A 15,177-nucleotide genomic window follows, 5' to 3' on the forward strand; every position below is an offset into this window, starting at 1 on the left:
TGTGCAATTTAGACATGCAATTGTTAAAATTTCTTATCGGTATTCTAACAAATGCATCCAATCAATCGGTAAATCATATAAAATTAACCACAATAAACTTTTCTATCTCAGATTCGTGGTTTGTTTCGTAACCACTATTTCATTTAGGCCCTATTTCGGGATGTTACAAAAATTATCAACCAAAGAGCCCTCCCTTGGCCAGCACACATGTGGCAAGGTTGATAGTTTCAACTATGCTAATTTAGACTTGGGGCAAATCTATAAAGCCACCAATTGTGGAGGGGTTTGAATGCAACTTGAACAAGTCTTCATGGGCCTCTTCGCAAGCTTAAATAATCAGCTAATAAGCTAATTTGGGTAAACTCTTGGGACGGTTTTTGGGCTGTCCATTTCTTGGTTGGTTCAGTTCAACTGGACCACTTTTTCATAATTAATTAATAATAATTTATTATCCCAAATTAAATTGGATATAAATTAAAATTAATTATATTATGAATTAATACATATTATTTTGGACCGTCTTAGGCTAAAATTTAGTTCACCTCAATACTTCAAATTGCTTCTCGGTCTTGCGCTTCTAGCTGTGTCTACCAAGCCATTTTTTGCCTTTTGTGCAAATCTATCGAAATAACCAAAATTCATCAAAACTAATTATAAAAATGAACTGAAATTCAACATGTTCATATTTTAAGTGCACTTTCATTATTTTGTAAAAATTAATTATTTTTTCGACAAGAATTTTATCGAAACTATATGATTTTAAGTTAAAAAGGGTATGTAAAATGTGTAATTTTTTGTGTTTCCATGATACATGCACGGATGGGGTGAAATTTATTAAATTCCATTCACCAAAGCTGTCAATTTTCAAGCTTGGGAAATCAGTAGACTTCCGACTTATTTTTGGATGGGATCCTAGTATTTCTGGGTTGAGATGTCTTCATGGAGTTCAATGACCTGTCTCTTAGCTTTGAAATAAAATTTGAATTACTTAATTTTGAGTTCAGGAACTCAAGTTATGACGATTTTAGTGAAGACTTGGCTAGCAGAATTTCTAAACGAGATTATGACAGGAATTATGAGCTTCGAGCTTTTAAATCGATTTTAAATCATATTGGATTCAGACTTATTTTTTATTACATATGAGCCCAAATATTGTATGTATTAGTTCTTATTATTTTATTATTCTTTTATTCTGAACATTTAATAATTATTTAGTTTAAGTTATTTATGAGTTTTATGTCAATAAGAAAGTTTAGTTTAAAACTACTTCTTGTTTAGATTAATTAGAGTTCTAGTACACTTAAGATTTATATAGGCCTTTGCACTGTACACAATGGAAACAATTCATTATTATTCAATTTCTATTTTGAGTTAATAAATTGTCTTTGAGTTTTCTTTTCAAGAATTTCTCTCGAGTTTCTTTTAGAAAATTTTTTAACAATCTTTTCAGATTGTGGGGATCATCTTTAAACTTTTTCTTTCCAAGTTTTCTATCTTTGAGGGGAAATTAGACCCACTTGAAGGGGGTTGTGGATTCTTCTCGTTTCCTAGGATTCTTAGGACTTCTACATACCACATTCTATCTTTCCATCTATCTTTTTTATTTTCTTCCTTATTATTCTAATTCTAGATTTATTATTCTATTTTAATTATCTTAGTTATTTATATAATTGTTTTTATCTAATACGGATTTGATTGTTTTTCATGTTGTGCCAAAATCTAAGTTTCTTTCCCAACGTCTAGAGCCCTAAGTCAAATCCGCCACTTTGACAAACTTTACGATCCTTTTCCACATTCATCCACCTCATCTTTATCATTTGGTATCAGATTTTGGTATTTTAGGTGTTCTTTTTGTTCTTATAAACTGATTTCCAGCAAACAACCTCAAAACAATTTTGTTTACCCAAACAGTTTTTGGGAAAGAAACATTTTTCAGTTAGTAAACATAATTCAAATGATTTAAAATTTTAACATGCTATTTTTGGAACTATTTTTGAATATAAAAAATATTTTCCACAAAAGAAGTGATCAAAAAAGTACAAAAAAAAAAGAAAATACAAAAAAAGAAAAAATTTCTGTGAGTTGAATTTTTTCTGAAACTTTCCAAATCAGATCTATAATATTTAGGGAGGCTCCAAGTTAAAGTTCATGATTTTTGGAAATTAGGAACATCTCGAACGAAGTTTGTCAAGTTGCTTCACAAATTTACGGGTTTTTGGGTTTAGCCACTTTCATTCTCTTAGCATTAGGTTTTCCTTTGTTTTTGCTTTTCTTATTATTTCTTTATGCATTCTAACACTTTATTGTTTCTTGTGTTCGTAGGTAAAAAGCATGTTGCACATTGCTTCCTTTGTGCAACAAAATTCTTTGGTGTCTAACCGATTTTGAACTCATAGTGCTACTAGATTTGCTTTGGTTGTTTGATTCTAATACATTTGGATTAGTTTATGTAAACACTTTTTGTAACAGTTTGTTTTTCAGTGGTGTTGGAAATAGTGGTTTCGGGGCCACCAAATTTGATGAGTATTCGTAAGTATTAATATTTAATATTTATGAGTCAAATATGATTTTAAAAAAGTTTTTGATATGGTAATTTAGGCTATTCGAATGATTAATTAAGTTAAAGTGGTAAGACCCTAAAGTCAAGTGGTTTTAGAAAATAAGGTATTAGAACCTCATTTCTATAAACCAAATCATAAATAATTTTATAAATATTTTTGAAGTGTTATAAAGGTTGTAATAAAGTTTCATTAATAAATTTTCATGTTTCGATAGTTAATTAATTAAAAAGGACTAAATCGTAAAAGATGTAAAATTTGATCACTATTTAATTTGAGTGATTAAATGGCTTAATGAATAAGGTAAATGGACTAAAATGGACATGAATTTTATGTTTATTCAATTATTAACCAAGGTTAAAATGGTAATTTCATAAATTAAATAAAATACAAATACAAATAAAAGTTATTTTCTTTTCTAATTATTCTTTCACTGAATTTGGAGAGAAGGAAGCCATTGTTAAAGGCTTTGAAGGTTCAGCCATGCTTCAGTTCATGCATGGTAAGTTATTTTCACCATTTTTAATAATTTTTATGTTTTTGAAATCGTTGCAACTAGGTCCAACTAGCTTGTACCTTCGATTTTGAAACTATTAAAGATATTGCATATTGCCATTGATGAATCTATGTGATTTTAGTTATTAAATGATAAATTTAAAATGTTGGTTGATATTTACAAGTATTTTGTTAAGTAATTTTGATGAATTTTCTGATTAGGGACTAAATTATTGAAATAGTAAAAGTACAAGGATTTGATGTGGAATTTTTTATAAATATGGGCTATTTTGGAAGCTATGAGCATTAGACTAAACTTAAATTTGGGTAAAATGGTTAATTTGCATGTTTTAGGTTTAGGGACTAAATTTAATAAAAGTAAAATATTAGGGGTAATTTGTAAAAATAGAAAAAATGACTAAATTGCATAAAATAAGTTATTTTACTATCTAAATTAATAAATTGAATAAAGTTATTAATTTAGATCAAGATCGGGTGGAAAATTAAGGAGAATGAAAAATTACCAAAAAGCCCATGTACTTTGTTATTTTTGCAATTTAGCCAGGTAAGTTCATATAAACTATAATCACTTAAATTGTAAGTAGATTGAATGTTTAATGTGTTTTCCTAATGTAAATGAATCAATATATATGTTATTATTCAATTTATCATGTTATGAGACGATGGAAATCTAGTGATGAACGATGATTATCGAGCTCCGTTTGAACCTTAAGAATTCATAGGATACAAATGACATGTGATTAGGGTTTACATATTTCGGGTACTGGTCTTGAATGTCCTACTGATGGATGAGGTCCAACATGTGTTGCGGATACTCTATAGCTCGTGTAAACAGCATCGTGTAGCTTACATTCTGACCCACAGCTCGTGTGAGCAAGCCCATTTCACAGATCATGTGAGCAACTGTATAAAGGAAAATGAATGGTTTTGGCCATATGTTTAGCACACTTCGTGTGAGCTATCTTGAATATCTGCTGATATTCTAAACAGTTCAACGGGCATGAAAAGGGGAGATATGGTAAGTATTCAAATGACTTATGTCATGAATCTATGAAAGGAATAAAAAGGTAATGTTCAATGCAAGTATGTTTATGTTCATGAAATTAATGATTTCAAATGATTTTGTTCAAGTATATGACTTACCTTACGTTATTTCAAGTGATTCATGAGTTGGTGTTATAACACGTATTGTGGATGATGCGTAGGTTTGTGCCAAGCTTATGATGTCATACTTAATCTTAATGAAATACATTGAAATGGTAAGTGTTCAAATGGTAATATACTTAAGTTCATGGAAGGGTGGTAAGGATCAAAGTATGTAATTTCTTATGAAATGGTTTATCATGTAGTTTATTTCTAAAGAGTCATGTTTAAATGCACTAGCTTATGGCTATGGTTAATGTTATGTTTCTTTCTTGTATGTTATGCAAATTTAATGGGTGAGAATAGGTAATAAAATGGTAAGTTCATATAGAGATGTAATATGATGAAATAAAATGAGGTTGGGTTAAAGGACTTACTTGTAAGAAGAAAGTTATATATGCTATACGCGAGTTTACTTATGTCATGAATAAATACATTAATTCGTGAGTTGATAACATATTAAGCTTATGCTAAATAATGAAATAGCAAGTAAATGTGATGGTACATTATTTTAGGAAAAAGGTTGATGATTATGAAATTCAACTTATAAAACCCTATTATATTTAATGGAATGAATTTGGGATGTTAATGAACCTATTCATTTGTGAGATGATGGTTATGTAGTTTGGTAATTCTTGAAGCACTGATATGGGTTTATTCATGATTTATAAAGTTCATGATTGAAATGGAATGTTATGTTTCAAAGTTTATACGAGCTTACTAAGCATTCATTGCTAACGTAGTTATTTTTCCTTTACTTTATAGATTATCGAAAGCCTGATCAGTTTGGAAGCTTATCAAAGATTTATCACACTATCTAGCGATTATATTGGTAGATTTTGATGTTTTGATTAAGGTTATAAAGTCATGTATAGGTAGACTTGTGGTTTGTGGTCATTTTGGTTGATTTAAACTTGGCACTTTTGATGCCTTGTTGATGTGTATTATTTTGATAATGTGTTAATGCAAGTTTAAATGGCCAAAGTGATAGGTGATGAATTCACCTCAACATGGTCAAGTTATGGTATGCTTTAGAAAGGTTTTGAATAGATGTGCATGATTGAAATATGATATGAATATATGTTGAATGTTGGTACCATTTGGAAATGGCTAGATTTGTGTCATTTGGATGGTTTTGATGTATTTGAGAAATAACCCAAATGGTAAAGTTATTTTGATATGGCATGAATCTAATATGGTATAGTTAAATATGTACATGTTTAGGTATATTTGGAATGACCATTTGGTGTGTTTATAATGAGACCAAGTGGAGGTATGCTTTGAGGTAGATATGAACTATTTGTAATGGTATAAATGTGGTCAAATTATGATGAGTTTTGTGATGGAAAATGAATTAAGTGTTGATGAGTGAAATGTGTTAAGTACATGTATATGTTTAGGTAAATTGTTTGTTCGCATTTGATATGCCTATATGGCATATTGGTTGAATGGGATTTGGTATTAGAATTGGTCCCGTTATGAATGTTTTAGGTATGTTTTAAGGCTTGATTATATACGCAAATGGCTTGTAGGTGTGTGCTTGAAGTGAGTGAAAGAAATGGCTTGAATTTGGCCTATTTCTTGTCCACACAGCCTAAGATACGGGCGTGTGTGTCAGCCGTGTGTCCCTTGTAGGTATTAAAGGTTGCATTTCGAATGTTACACAGCTAGGTACACGGGCGTGTGGCCTGGCCGTGTGACCCAAGTTAGAGAGTTACACAGGCACGGACACGGGCTGGGACACGACCGTGTGTCTCAGCCGTGTGACCCCTACAATGTGAATTTTTCCATATTTTTCCATGAAGTTTTAAATGTTTTTGATTTAGTCTTGAATCGTTTCTAACGTGTTTATAAGGCCTCGAGTGCTCGAATTAGGGACGTTATGCATGTGTTTGATTAAATTTTGCAATAATTATGAAATGTTGGAAATGAATGATTTGAGTTACATTTTTACGATAATGCTTTGTAACCGTATTCTGACGATGGATACGAGTTAGGGGTGTTAACTTTTGAATGACTCACAAGTTTAATTCTTACCTCATTGAGAATTTGATTTTTATTCTTGAGTGCATAACAGTAAGGTTTGCTTAATTTTTTTCTTTTCTTGAATGTTGTATTCTTTTCAGGCTTTCATAATGATTCGTTATACTATGATTGGGAAGTTGCAAAGGCATCAAGAGGTTCAAAATTCTCGAGATCAACAACGTGACACTATTTTAGACAAGATTAGTAAAAGTTTGGAATATTTAACTACCAAAATTGAATGTCTGAATCGTAATTGGGGAGATAGGGTTGACCAACCTCGTTTTCATGCAAATAATGTTAAATGTGCTCCTCACACGAATGATGAGACTTTCGTAAATAAGGGTAGTGGACAACCTTCTTTTACTAAACCAAAGTTTTCAATTCCATAATTTTGTGAAAAGAGTGATCCCGAGGCATATTGTGAATGGGAATAAAAAATCGAACTTATGTTTTGTTACTATAAATGCCGGGAAGAGGGAAAAGTCTCATTTATGACCCTTGGATATTCAGATTAGGCATTGAGTTGGTGGATCCAACTTGGAATTAATCATCAAAGAAATTGTAAAAGGGTAATTGAAACATGGGACAAGTTGAAGCAAGTGATGCGAAAGCATTATGTTTCTTCTCATTACTACAGAGAGATCAAAACGAAACTTCGATGCCTTATTCAAGGTAATTGATCTATTGATGAGTACTTTAAGGAGATAGAGAGGCTTATGCAAAGAGCAAATGTGTGAGAAGATAAAGAGACTACCATGGTGCGGTTTTCAGATCGCTTAAACACTTCGATAACTAATTCTCTTGATCATCGAACCTACATTGATCTTGAAGAGGCAATACACAAGGCAGTTGAGATTCAGTAGCAATTTGAACAACGCCAATCTTGTTCATTTGGGGCATCACAATATTATAGATGTACGAGTTCTAATTCTAATTTTAAGAATTCGAAACCTCCTTATGCTACTAATAAGTTGCTGCCAAAACATGATGAGACAAAACCTTTTGAGTGGAAAAGTGAGGCTTCTACAAAACCTTCTTCTACTCTTCTAAGTAGCCCAGTTTTACTAATTTTTTACCAAAACAACAAAGAGCTCGTGACATTAAATGTTTTACATGCAAAGGGCGTGGGCACTATAGTCGTGATTGTGCAAATACGAGATTTTTGTTGATAAAACAAGATGATAGTGAAAAAAATTTCCTCGAATCTATGGAGTTAGATGAGATAGAAATGTCATGTTCTCCTACTAAGATGTATTGTACAAAATTGAATATTCATAATACTTGTGAAGGTGGTATGGGAAGTAAGGAAGAAAAAATTGAATATTCATAATAATTGTTTTGAATCTTTTGAGTATTTGTTTGTGTGTGATGTAAATTTCTCATTATTGCTCTGTAACCATATTTTAGAAACGGATAGGGGTTAAGGGTGGTCATTTAGTGGTATCAAAGCTACAGTTTAGTTAGTTCTCGGATTGAACGTAGCATGTGTGAAGTCTAGAAATACATGCCACTATATAACTTGTAATAGTGTGATATCTCCTGACTCTGATGTGATTTGTTTCATTTTTAGACAAAGATGTTTTTCCAACTGAGCTAATTCTGATAATGCTGAATGTGGTACTCAATTATTTGAGTAAAAATGTTGCTAAGGATGAGTAGAAACTCTTGAAGGTATGAATAAATGTTTATAATGATTATGTTAATGATGAATGTTATATTATGTGTATATATATGTGAGAGTCAAATTTAGAGGCTTTATGATCTCTAGCCCCTCACCCTCAAGGTTTTTGATACGACCTCAGTCCGGGATGTTGCTATTGAATCCATTAAACTGCCATAAGGGCCTATAACTAGGTAACGAGCTAAAAACTTTAACGATGCTTTGGCAAGCTATGTGGATCGAGTTTAAGAGGAACAAGAAGCCGAATCTATTCATCATGAAAGAAACAACCCAATAGGCGTCACTTGCAATATATTGCTAGTTGAACTAAAATTTTAATAAACTCGTTTTTAATTTAATAATTGAGTTGCTGGATATTTATTCAACTCATCGTTGCTTAATTAATAAGTGATTTATTGTAGAAATTTTCTTTATTTAAGTCTTGCTTTTAATTAATCTAGTTTCTAGAATTATTTATTGAAGCAAGAGTTAAGTTTATTTAATTTTGCTTCTTAAAATTAACTAATTGCTGGAATAGTTAATGCATGATTTTAGTTCATTTATTTAAGTTAAGTATTTATTTTTGATTTGTTTAATTAGTGTTTAATATGCTTAATAAGTTCATTTTAATGTTTTTATTGCAAGAGTTTTCTTTAGCACACAATCGTTACAATTCAAAGCTGTTACAACTTAAATGAAGTGACCTTTCAAGTGCTATTTGAGTGTAAAAGAAGTAGTTGTTACAAAGGGGGTTTAATACAACATTGAAAGAAGTTTTAAAGAGCATTTTACACTCTTTAAATTTTGGCAGCAACCCTTTAGCTACCTGCTGTTTTTTTTTCTTTTAAAAAGAATAAATTAAGCATTCAAATCTTCATTAAGGAGCTGATGTCTATTTGGCTAGCCATGGGACAACTCAAGAGTCATTTTTCAAGCTTTGATGGACATTCATTTAGCTGAATTGAAGACAATTTAATGAAGGAGTTATTTGTTTCAAGAATGCCACGAGTCTTGAACTATAAATCAGCTTTTAATTAGTACATTAAGTGAATGCTTGTGACTATTTGGCTACCCTATTTTAGCACTATAAATAGGTGCATTCAGATTTTGTATGTAACTTTTGGATGATTTTTGAATGAAACTCTGTTCATTTGGTGAGAATTACTTTTCTCCGATTTTGTTTAAAGGCTTGTTGGCTTATCTACAAAGCTAGTGGCGTCAACCCATTCTTTGTTTAATCTCGAACTTATCACTTTATCAAGCGTAGTGTTCAAACCCTATACCGAGGTTTCTATCTTTCTAGATAGCAGGTCGAGGTTTTGATTGAATTTTCTGTCCAATTATTAGTGTTGGGTCGATAGTTATTAGTGTTGGTTCTTACTTGTTTCTTGAGCCTTTATTCTTCCATCATTTTTACTATTACTGAACACATCTATTTAGCCATTTTTCTAAACCTTTCATATTATAAAACAATGTTTAGCCTATTTCACCAATTATACTTGTTAGCTATTCATTTGTTCCTTACTTCTTCGTAGATGATCGGACGATTATAAATACAACTCGACTCAACATCGAGGCGGATCGTATCAGTTTTATACAACAAAATTCACAAGAATTATGTTGATAAGCCCACAAGTATGAGATCGAAGAGTTCAGTGGCTGAATGAATAATAATATGGTCAGAGCTGAGAATGGGTTGGCAAGTAAAGAGAGTTCTAGAAGAGATATTAGATTTTTCTGAAGATCATTCGGGATACACAAAGATATTGTTAAAAAGAGGTTAATCACAGGTAATCGACTTATTCAGGTATGGTATCTAAGGAGCGTATTAACCAAAATTTCTTCTTAATTGATTCCATTAGTGAATGGGATAATGTGGGATTATTGATGACTTTAGTAGTCAGTGGAATAATGTTTGAGTTGCAAAGATATCTGAATGTATCGGTTATAGTCGAATAGCTTACGACGATCTCTTTTGGGTATTCTATACGCTGTTTTATCCTCAAAGGTATATGCAATTGTTCATTTTCAGATGTGATTCTTATCATAAGAGAACACTAACTAATCATGATGTTAGATAGAAGTATTGTTAGTCTGGTTGATTAATGATCAGCATTGCTCTATCTTTCTTTGGCATTCTATTCTATTATGTTCGATAGAAGATTCAATGATAAGACTCATATGATGTTATTTTATTTCTTCTACTAGTTGATACTCTGAATTATATTTATGCAATTTATGTTGTATCTGTCACAACTGGTTCCGGTGCATATGAGTGATATTCTTCTTCTGGATTTTCCCAGGGGTATCATCGATCTCTTTATCATTCAATATGGGTTGTGTTCTCAGAAATTCAGTAGAGCTTTATACCTTGGATTTTATTATTTCGGCTTTCTTATCGTTGTTATGGTCTATTCTAGCAAATGTGTTTCATCTGTAAAGGATATATACATATTGACTTGAGATAATTATATCTATTAGGGTTATGATTTCTGGTTCGATCATGGCAGTACGATTGTGCAGATCTTAGGTTTTTAGAGGTTGTGTTCCTGTACTAGTTGTTACTGGAACCATATTCGATTTTTCCTCTTTTCTTTTGAAGTACACTATTGATGTTGAGGTATTGTTTTGTCTATACGGTTGAAACGTCGGTCATATTACAGCACTATGGCTTTAATTCATCTGATGGTTGTGGCTCTGGTATGGTTCAAAGTTCTGATGTTAATAATTGAAATTGTTTCATTATATATTCCATTTCTAGCTTTCATGAAAGGGATAGGTAACGAAAAAAGTATAGATAGTGGAAGATCGAGCTTAAACTTGTATACTAATTCTCATTCTTCAAGTAACCTCGATCTATTCCAAAGAGTTAAAATGGGATATTATGTTTCGTTTGATTTAATACAATCTGTAGAGATATTTGATTGGTATTCTGAAGGAATTATGATAGACGATATATCTAGATTTTCTTGATAATAAGAAGAAAGACCTATTCTAAAATGTTATTATTCGATTGATAGATCGAATCAATTGTTTCAAAAACGGGTTATTCATTTGAAAAGATAGATAAGTTGATTATATTCAAGCTTATTTCTTGATTCGAAAATAAATTTTGTGCACTCATTGGTAAATTGACGGACAGTCAGAATGAGGGATTCATATTCTAGAAGACATGATATAGAAATATATCTATCAGATCAGTTCTAATCGGGAAATGTCGTTATGGATTAAAGTCGTCTCGATAGTTGAAGCTATCGCGCTTGTGTTAAATGATATTGCTTGACGCTTTCTAGGAAAGGAGGAGCAAATATTAGTTGAAAGTTACAGATGCAAACATGTTAGAAACATTAGTCAAAGCTTGATAATCTAGGTTTATCGGTTATGTTTGGACGAATGATCACTAAGGATTTTCACGGTAGTTAATGTAAACTAAAGCATATATAGGATTTTTCCTATATAATTCATTATCTTTTTACATAAATTTATTGTTAAAACCAAGTAATTGTTTAATAAATTAATGAAATATGAGAAAATATGAAATTAAGACATAGAAATTATTAAAATGTGATTTTATACTTTATTATATAGTTTTCATGCATAAAATGGCTTATTTTATATTAGTTTGAGCATATTAAATTTTTAAGCTATAAAGTGGGCAATGCATGATTAAATTAAATAATAAAATATAAGTTATATTTAATAATTCATTTTTAATAATTAATTAATAAATTGGGTTTGAATTAATTAAGTGAATTGATTAATTATATTATTTGGTCCTCTAAACTATCTACTATTTTTGGACAAGTTTGAGAGTTTTTTTCTAATTGCAAAACTATCCAAATTAGGGACCAAGTCAACCCAATTTTTGGCTTCACATGGATGTCATAAGCCATTTTTTGGTTTAATTATACAAAGTCCTTGAAGAGTTAAAGAAATCAGAGATTTTCCCGAAGATTTGCTGATGACCGAGTCTTAGTCCTGAGTTGTTGTGGCACTCAAATTGACCAAAAATCAAGGAAAAATCAGCCACCTTTCCTCAATTCATTGCCATCCACTCTTGGAGGAAGTTTCAAAGGATGGACACTCCTATTTTTAGCAAACTAGCTTTTTTTGCTTCACCTATAAATAAGAGCTCATTTCTCACATTTTCAATCATCCCTCATCCCTTCATCTCTCACTCATTCATCATTCTCTCAACTCTTTTAGCTATCTTTCTCCTTCATCATCCTTGCATAAGGAATTTAGCAATTAAGCCTCTTAAAGAACCCTTGATCGGCCACCTTGGAGAGCCATCAGCAAAGGAGGAACACATAGAAGTGAAGGAATCTCATCAGTCAGAGTCTTGGGTGACAGCCACTCTGAATTGGGTTTAATCTTTCTTTTCTTAAAATTTAATTTAAAGATGTTTGCTATGTGTTCTATGTTCTTGTTTACAACAGATAGCTTAAATTTATTTCAGCTAGGATGATTATTTTGATTAAATAATATTTATTTTATTCATGCTTATAATGTTTGTACCTCAATCGATCATGTTTTTAATTAAAATTAAGTCTGTATTTTGTTCACACGTGGTTGAAATGCACCTGAATTAGCTTAGCTATCCTAACCAGAAGACGGCTAATGGAAACATAATTGAAATTTGCAAGCTCAATTTAGATCCTAACCCGATTAAATTGTAGGTTGCATAACAACTCTAACCAAGCTTTGTTATCTGCAAAGCCTTTAGATTTGTGTGATTAAATTATTTCAAACCAAACACATCCCTATTAACTCACACGAATGCTAAGAAACCCTTAGTAAATAAGGATCAGTAAAATCTGTATTCACCAAGTAAAGGATTCCTAAAGGACCTAATGTGGTTTTCAGACTCATGAAAGATCGAGTTGCCATGAAATGTTTCTCTGAATGTTATTAAGCATGTTGATAATAAATTGAGTTTAATTAAAATAATTGTCCTAGTTTATTTATGTTATAATTGTTGCAAATTGTGTTTAATTTTACTAAAATCTATTTCATTCATATAGTTTGCATACTTAGGATAATTTGTATTACGGATCATTGCATTTAGTTTATTATATTTTAATCTCCACTTCTCAACTATATTGTGTTTTTTATTTACCAAATTGTTAATATAATTTTACAAATTACCTGACTTAGCACAAATAGAATCCCTGTGGAGACGATAACTCGATACTTACTTATTAGTTGCTAACGACTGTGTACACTTTCACAAACCCTAGCGTTACAAGTTTTGGGCGCCGTTGCCGGGGATTGTCAGTTGTTGCCATAGTCATTTTTTTGTGAAATTATTTATTTTCAAATTGATTTATTTCTAATATTACCAACTTATTCTTTTTAGTTTTTATGATTTTATTTACAGGTGTTTATGAGCATAGATCAAATTATCGATTTACTCCCTGTAGACCCTGAAATTGAGCGAACTTTCAGACAAAGAAGACGTGAACGAATAGCTCAAAGACAAGTCAAGATGGACCTTGGAAATTAGAATTAAGACCAAGGTAATGAAGCTGATTATGTACGAAATACTATCCTTATTGCTGATGATAGGGATCGATGCATCAGACAATATGTTGTGCCACTTTTCAGTGAGTTAAACCCAGGAATTAGAAGGCCAGATATTGAGGCAACCCAGTTTGAATTGAAACCAGTGATGTTTCAAATGCTACAAACGGTGGGCCAATTTAGTGGTATGCCCACAGAAGATCCACATCTCCACCTTCGGTTGTTTATGGAGGTGAGTGATTCATTCAAGATAGTCGGTGTGACTGAAGATGCACTAAGGTTGAAGTTGTTTCCGTACTTGTTGCGAGATCGAGCACGAGCATGGCTCAATTCATTGCCACCAAATCCTATATCTACATGACAATAATTAGTAGAGAGATTTTTGGTTAAGTATTTCCCACCTAGCAAAAACTCTAAGTTAAGGAAAGAGATCACAACTTTCCAACAATTGGATGATGAGTCTTTGTATGAGGCGTGGGAGCGATGCAAGGAGTTACTTCGTAAGTGTCCTCATCATGGGATTCCTCATTGCATCCAGTTGGAGACATTCTATAATGGTCTCAATGAACATACAAGATTGATGGTAGATGCTTTCGTGAATGGTGCAATTTTGTCTAAGTCTTATAATGAGGCTTATGAGATCATCGAGAGGATCGCGAGTAATAACTATCAATGGCCAACAAATCAAATAGCTTCAGGAATACGTGTAGCCGAGGTTCATGAAGTTGACTCCCTCACTTCGTTATCAGCTCAGGTATCTTCTATTTCCTCTATGTTAAAACAGTTAACCATTAATAGTACTAATAATTTTACAGCTCAGCCACCAAGTCTATTTAAAATAGTTTATTGTGTGTACTGTGGGGAAGGTCATTCTTTTGAGAATTGTCCATCAAATCCGGAGTCAATGTACTATGTCGAGAACCAATACCAAAATAGGAGTGGACAAGGACCCCAGTCCAACTTTTACAATCCTTCATGGTGTAATCATCCTAACTTTTCTTGGAGCAACCAAGAAAATGGCCCAAACAACAACTTATTGTAGCAAAGACCCAACCAATCTCAAGGGTTTAATCAGCAAGCTCTAAAACCACCTCAAGCTGAGGCATCAAGCAGTTTGGAGATCTTGTTGAAAGTGTACATGGCACAGAATGACGCTTTGTAATAGACCGCAAGGAACCTTGCCGAGCAATACTGAGAACCCAAGAAATTTGGCTGAGGAACATATCAAGGTAGTGGCATTGCAAAGTGGTATGACTATGGAACCCTGATTGATTGATGTCGAAGATGAGCATGATGAAAAAGAGGAAAGTCAACCAGATGTTGAAGTTCCTACACCAAAAGAATCAGAATCTGCAAAGTCTGAAAAGGTAAACCCTGACTTAGTGAATTCAAATATTTTAACATCTTCTTTGGATACAGATTTACCTACTCAGAAAAGTTGTCCAGTTCAATCGAAAGTTCCATCACCTCAATATCCGTAAAGGTTGCGCAACACAAGTAGAAACAGGAGGTGTAATTCAATAAGTTTTTTCATGTTCTGAAGCAGTTACACATCAATATTCTATTGGTGGAGGCTTTAGAACAAATACTGAATTAAGTGAATTTTATGAAGGATATACTGTCCAAGAAGAAACGACTGAGTGAGTATGAGACTGTTGCCTTGACAAAGGAGTGCAGTGCGTTCCTGCAGAACAAACTGCCATTGAAATTAAAAGATCCTATGAGTCGTCCTTGTATTGTTTCTTCTTTTCA

General features: G+C 32.2%; 1 non-coding gene across 1 annotated transcript; it reads right to left on the bottom strand.

Moving 5' to 3' along the window:
- Positions 1-13,840: 13,840 nt before the first annotated feature.
- LOC121215644 (small nucleolar RNA R71) lies at positions 13,841-13,947 on the bottom strand. Its single transcript, XR_005911620.1, has one exon. It is a non-coding gene; the product is annotated as a small nucleolar RNA R71 (small nucleolar RNA).
- Positions 13,948-15,177: the final 1,230 nt, after the last annotated feature.

The sequence above is a fragment of the Gossypium hirsutum genome, chromosome D03 (genome assembly GCF_007990345.1).
Source record: "Gossypium hirsutum isolate 1008001.06 chromosome D03, Gossypium_hirsutum_v2.1, whole genome shotgun sequence".
In the NCBI taxonomy this organism is placed as follows: Eukaryota; Viridiplantae; Streptophyta; class Magnoliopsida; order Malvales; family Malvaceae; genus Gossypium; species Gossypium hirsutum.